The sequence below is a fragment of the Danaus plexippus genome, chromosome 31, assembly GCF_018135715.1.
Source record: "Danaus plexippus chromosome 31, MEX_DaPlex, whole genome shotgun sequence".
Classification (NCBI taxonomy): domain Eukaryota; kingdom Metazoa; phylum Arthropoda; class Insecta; order Lepidoptera; family Nymphalidae; genus Danaus; species Danaus plexippus.
This window is the reverse complement of record NC_083558.1, coordinates 2,762,421-2,768,420: the sequence shown is the minus strand read 5'-3', so window position 1 is coordinate 2,768,420 and position 6,000 is coordinate 2,762,421. Positions and strand designations below refer to the sequence as shown.

The window sequence follows — 6,000 nt, the reverse complement described above, 5'->3', positions numbered from 1 at the left end:
ATACATGTGTTTGTTCTCTAAAGCTGTTTTTTGTTTTAATAAATGATATTCCTAAAGTACCTCTTCTGGCTCCAGTCTCTATGCAAATGATTTAAAAAAAATTCACAATTCACATTTTCCTGTATGTGAACCCATTACTTATTTACCCACAGAAGTATATGAATGCGTACGACGTTTTTATTTATGTATATTGTTATATCAAATAAGATTATATACTTCCTAGTTTCTCCACACATTCTAAAACAATTTCATTTTTCTTCTTCTTAAAGCTTTTCTTGTAATAAATGATTATTAAAGATAAGACATTCTTTGTGTCTGCTGTTTGATATTAAATATCAGAATCCCTCAATACTGCACGTGGATAAATAAATATTACAATTTTCGAAACAATTACATATATAAAAAAAATCATGTTTTAAAAATATTTTTTCTCAATTTCATAAATTAATATTCTCTATGACATTTCCAAGGTCAAGACGTAATCTCGATTACAACATTAGCTCGTCGACATTGTCGTTGTTAAACGTGACGAGTTGCAAATCGGAAAAAATCTTTACTAATATTCTTAATAATGTAGTTATTTGTGTTTGCTTAGCTTTTCCAATATCAGTAATTGATAATTCACGCTAAATTTTATTTCACGGTAGTGATCAAAGTACTTTACGAATAATTTAGAACTGTCGATATAAACGGACACATTTTAAATCTTCTAAAGACCTGGTGAGTACGTACGTGACTGAGTATTACATTAGGAGATCATTGTATATAATGTATTCTTTAAATTAAATCAATCAAATGGTAGATTAATTATAACGTTATTTAATAATCGTGAACATGTTATTGCTTTCAAAAGAAAACCATTTGTTGCGATGCCCTCCAGTAAAGACGACTTTACATCAATTTAACATAAAGAAGTTAAATTCTGAGCTGTAATTTAGTAATTTTTGCTTGATATTATTTTCTTATCGCCCGTCTTCAATGTTAAATCAGTCGGGCGGCGTTCGTTTCTTAGCTGTATAATATATTATGGTGGGTAGTTTGATATTGATCAAATCATTATATCTGGTCTGGATTTCTGTAATTTATTATAGTTAATAATATTGTCATCATTTCTTTGCGTCTTTCTTTACGTAACTATCTTTTAATTTTTTTAAAGTTATATTGTATTAAGGATATATTAAGTTATACTCGCTGGAAGTAAAATATACTTTAAACCCTCATAAGAGACAAAACAAGCTTTAAAACAGACACATAGTTACAATTAAAAACATCATTAGACGTTTATTACTCAATTGCATTATCATATTCAATAAAACACAATAAAAATTTTCATTCCATGTGATGAATATACCTGTTCTTATAACAGAAATATATTTTATATACATACTTATAAAGTATTTTTTTTTGACTGAGAATCTAAATAAATACATTTTGTACTCAACTAGACGTTTTTTATTTTTTTACATTTTCCTCATTTTAAGCTTTTTTTTTAAATTATTTCAAACAAATGCTTTTTTATTTCAACAGGTGATGGTCACGAATTTTGGAAAATATTTACAACGCCATCTATGGAGTTCTGAGGTAAGGTTTTCTTATTGTAATCTTGTATTTGAATTTTTTATTGAATGTTTCTTGACTTCTACATACTTTTGTTTTTCTACTTATCATACATTTGTGCGAAATGAAATTAGTGAGTTAACAGTAAACAAATTAGTTGTTGTTTATTTAAAAAAAATATCCATAAATATATTTACCGTGGCACATCTCATATCAGTTGTATATTGTTTAAAGTAACACATAACAGCGGATAGATGTCGCTAGCTGTTGGCTAGAACACACACCTAATTTAAGCTTGCAACGTTATAACGTTACGGCTGTATAACGAATATTCGTTAAGCCCCCTAAATAGCCGCAGAATAGTCAAAAGTATTCGCCCAGATTTTAGCGCCAAAATTTGTACCGGCCTGTTTGTTTCGCGCTCTTTTGCTTTAATGTGCTTACGCCAGACCCTTAGCGAGTCTTTTTCTAAAGCTGGGCTGGTTTATTCCTTGTTGTGTACCAATGATTATAAAAGTAATGTAGAGATGAATATAAACGTAATAAAACGGTTTATTTTTTTTTATTTAAAAAAATATCTCCCTACAACCAGATATGCTACTTAAGTATCCGGTATTTGGCCGAATATAATTTAAGCAGCCGAATAGGCCGAATACCGAACAGAACCGAATATTCGTTGCCAGTTATTATTATAAACTCATTTGTTTCTTCAGTGAAATCAATTCTGACGTCCACGAGGTTGAAGACCCTCAAGAGCTGGTCGTCCCATCATCGAGCAGACTACTCGTTTCTTTGGCGTCAATAAACTTAATGAAAATGTAAAATGATATATGATAAGAAACCTTTGAATTATTGGCTTTCTGCACAACGGGAGCACAGTACCAGTTGAAAGGTTGGAAAACAGGTAAAAATAGTTCATTTGAGAGCTAATCCAAACGTTAAGTATCTATTGACTAAAATGTAACAAAATATTTAAAAAATGCATCTCTCAAAGTGTTTTTTTTTGCTATTTCAGAACGAACGCAGCTCCTCATAGCTGTCATGATTTTGTATTGCAAGTATAAGATTTGTTTGTCATGGAGACGTCGTGTTTATTACAATGTATTAAAAAAGATATTCTAAATCTAATATTAAAGAATCTTGTTTCTGAAGGATGTCCTGTGTTCCTAGTCCTTCTTAATGTTTAATTCTTTACATGTAGAATTTGTGAGAATGTTTCAGAATTTACTTTAAAAGGTCAATATGATCGTTTAAGTTGTTACGTTTGTTGCAAAATAATTTATGTTTTTTGTTGCTTTCTATATTTTTGTCAATTTGATTTCAACGAAAGGAATGAATTTTATTATGTTTCATTAACTTTATATTAAGAGGTGTCTGTTATAACGTTGTCCCTCACTGCACCCGTTGAGAGCGTGAGCCAGGTGTTGGCTATGGGTGAGGTTCCCCCCAGCAGCCACGTGCGTGGATTCTACGGAAACCGGACCGTGTGAAAGCGTGGGCGACTCCCAGCTCTAGTCTACGTCTGAAAAGCTAGTTCTGCTTGCAGGACCAAAGGTCGTGATGCAAGGATAAATGTTTTGTCCTTTCGATGGTGCTTCACGGGTGTTACAAGAAACACTCCTACCTAAAAGAAAGTACCTTTAAGACCGTTAGCTATGAGATGCGGCCGGAGTCTTGTGTATAGACTTTGGAATAATATCGGAAGACTGGCTCAGGATGCTTAACGTGACAAGATGATAATGAGAAAATTCCTTAGCCTACTAGGTGATATAAAAGTACATTTATTTAAAAAGCACCTTCCATCGCACACTTTTCCTCTTGTTTTTCTCCTCTTGAGCTCTTTTTTATGGATTTAATTTTTAAAAAATTTAAAGCTATCAGTATTATACTATATTGATACATAATATATTAAGATACTATTCTTATTTCACATCTATCTTTCTTATCTATTCTGTGTACTTTTGCAAACCTACAATTATATTTATTACTAATGTAACATTCGCTTCTTGCTCATCTCAGTTTTTCGCTTATGTATTTTATATATTACATCTGTTATACATCCTTCTTACTACTATTAACAATAATCAATAAATAGCTAAGATCCTTTCGATCTTCTCGTCGTGTGTAATGTGTCGACTTCAAGGATGTTATTGTTTTTTTTTCTAATTTGACTCCTTTAAGATGCAATTCCGGGAATTTTAGCAGGATGTGAGGAACTGCTTCGAGGTTGTCGCTGATGTAAACCGGTTCCTCGACATTTGGAACAATGCAAGTACTGGGAGAAGCCATCAGCATCTGAATGAGAAGGGCTTAGGGTTATACACTATCTATGAGACGATGTACAGCACCGTAAAGAAACATTAGATTGTCTCCTGTTATACACATAGTATTCAATTGACACATCGATCACACTCTTGCCTCCCCTTAAATGGAGGGGCTGCATTCTTGGCGAGTTCTTCTGCTGATGGTTTTTGTTTACACACCGATCGGTTGTCTCTGTACTTCCCTGCCTCGCCTACGATTATAGGACTATATCGTTCGTGGACGACCGAACGCATATTGTGGAGGTCCTAGTAGTTCAGTAGTTTGGTCGAGATGGTCTGTTGATAAAGCCGCCCTCAGATCAGAACGGATACTTAAAAAATTAAGCTGGGCTTATAAGACGTTGGGAAAGTTCACCAAAAGTCGCAGGAATGGAGGCACTGCACGATTCCACGGAATGATACTAGCTTAGTGAGTCATTCCCGAATCCCTCTTCCGCAAAGTGGTTGAGAGAGCGAAGAAGGCAGTTAAGTGAATGGGACTTCCTGCAGTTCGTTCACTGCTATATAAACGCCCTCCCCTCCCGAGTCCGGGTATGGAGAGGACGTCGGAGAGACGACGGCTCACACCATTCAGCAGTGCTTCAGAACGCACGGCGCACGCATCGAACGCCATGATTGTGTCGTCAGGTCCGTTGCACTGTCGATGACCCGAAAAGGGTGGACTGTCTATAAGGGTCCTAAGTTCAGGACCTCCATAGGTCGTCGGAACCCGACATCATTGCCTGTAGAGATGGCGTCGGAGTCATAGTGGACGCACAAATAGTCTCCGGACAGCTACCGCTCGATGTTGCTCACCGGGCTAAACGTAGCAAATACGGAAGCCACGAGGAGCTAGTCGAGTTGGTTGCAGGTAGACTGGGACTATCAAGCCCATTGTGTGTTCGCTCGACCTCATGTACCCTCTCCTCCCGAGGTGTATGGAGCGGTGCTTCCGCAAGGGAAATGAAATCGCTCCTGGGTTTGGCAAATCCGGTGTTCGAACTGATTCCATGCCTTGTACTAAGGGGAAGCCACATGAACTGGACAAGGTTCAACCAAATGACCGCCATCTCTTCGGCGACTTCGGGTGGAATCTCTAAAATCCTGTGGACTGAGGTTGCTGCAGGATCCTCGTGGTGCGAGACCTTACAAACGTACTAATTGATCTTAGGACGTGAGCAAAGTTCCCTATGAGTATATCTCGCGTACCAATTCTGATGACGACCTACACAATCTTGGAGCACCTTCTTCATTAAAGGGAGATAGGGATTTGAAAGTGTTCTGCCGTTACGATGGCGCTAATCATTTTGCGGTTGGTTGGAGGAAGGTCAGGAAATATAATTAGTGTCGTGCGTTAACGGATTAACGAGATTCCAGCTGCCCCCTTCGTCCTCTTCGGTCGTGTGCCTTGCTTATAAGTTCTATTATCTTCAAGTTTCCTCCACTTTTGTTATTTCTTTTCTTACTTTTCTTAATTTCTACCAAGTTAAGAGTTTTAGTTTTTATCCATTACTTTAAACAACTCATCTGTTTGTTTTATCTTATATTTAAGTAACTTTTAATTTGTAAAACTTTAGCACTACACGTGTTTTAGTGCTTGTGTGGTTCTGGACCAACAGGAAGTAGTCCACTTTCTATCTATTTGTTCCCTGTTTTATATGTTGATTAATTATTAATAGTGATAATTGTGGCTACTTAGAGTATGGTAGTTCCATGGGTTTTTAATAGACTATCTCACACACTAGCGAGACAACGCAGCGACAGTTGCATTACAGAGAAAAGGACACAGTTGTCTCCAGAAGAGCATGGAGTCTTCACAAAGGCCCAACATTGGAAGTGTAGTCCTGATGGGCTGACCAGTGGTCGTCTCCGCCCTCTGTCGAGAGGAGGCAAAATTAGAGAAAGCCCCGAGCCAGGCAGAGAGAGAGAACCATGAAAACTACATTTGGTTCTTTTAAGATGACACACTTTATAAAATAGGCAATTTTAAACAAAGACTTAATAAGGTAATCTTCGTAACATTCGGACATCTTCGTAAGGTTTCTGAGTCCTAAAGATAAATGTAAAAATGGCAACAACCTGCTTCCAAACCTAGCAAGTAGCAATCTGACTCGACCTTGCACGTTCCACTAACTTGTAT

At 36.6% G+C, this 6,000-nt stretch overlaps 1 long non-coding RNA gene across 1 annotated transcript; it reads left to right on the top strand.

Moving 5' to 3' along the window:
* The first annotated feature begins 489 nt into the window (after positions 1 to 489).
* LOC133319877 (uncharacterized) lies at positions 490 to 2,772 on the top strand. The gene is made up of 4 exons (XR_009753348.1): positions 490 to 720; positions 1,528 to 1,581; positions 2,271 to 2,461; positions 2,573 to 2,772. It is a non-coding gene; the product is annotated as an uncharacterized LOC133319877 (long non-coding RNA).
* Positions 2,773 to 6,000: the final 3,228 nt, after the last annotated feature.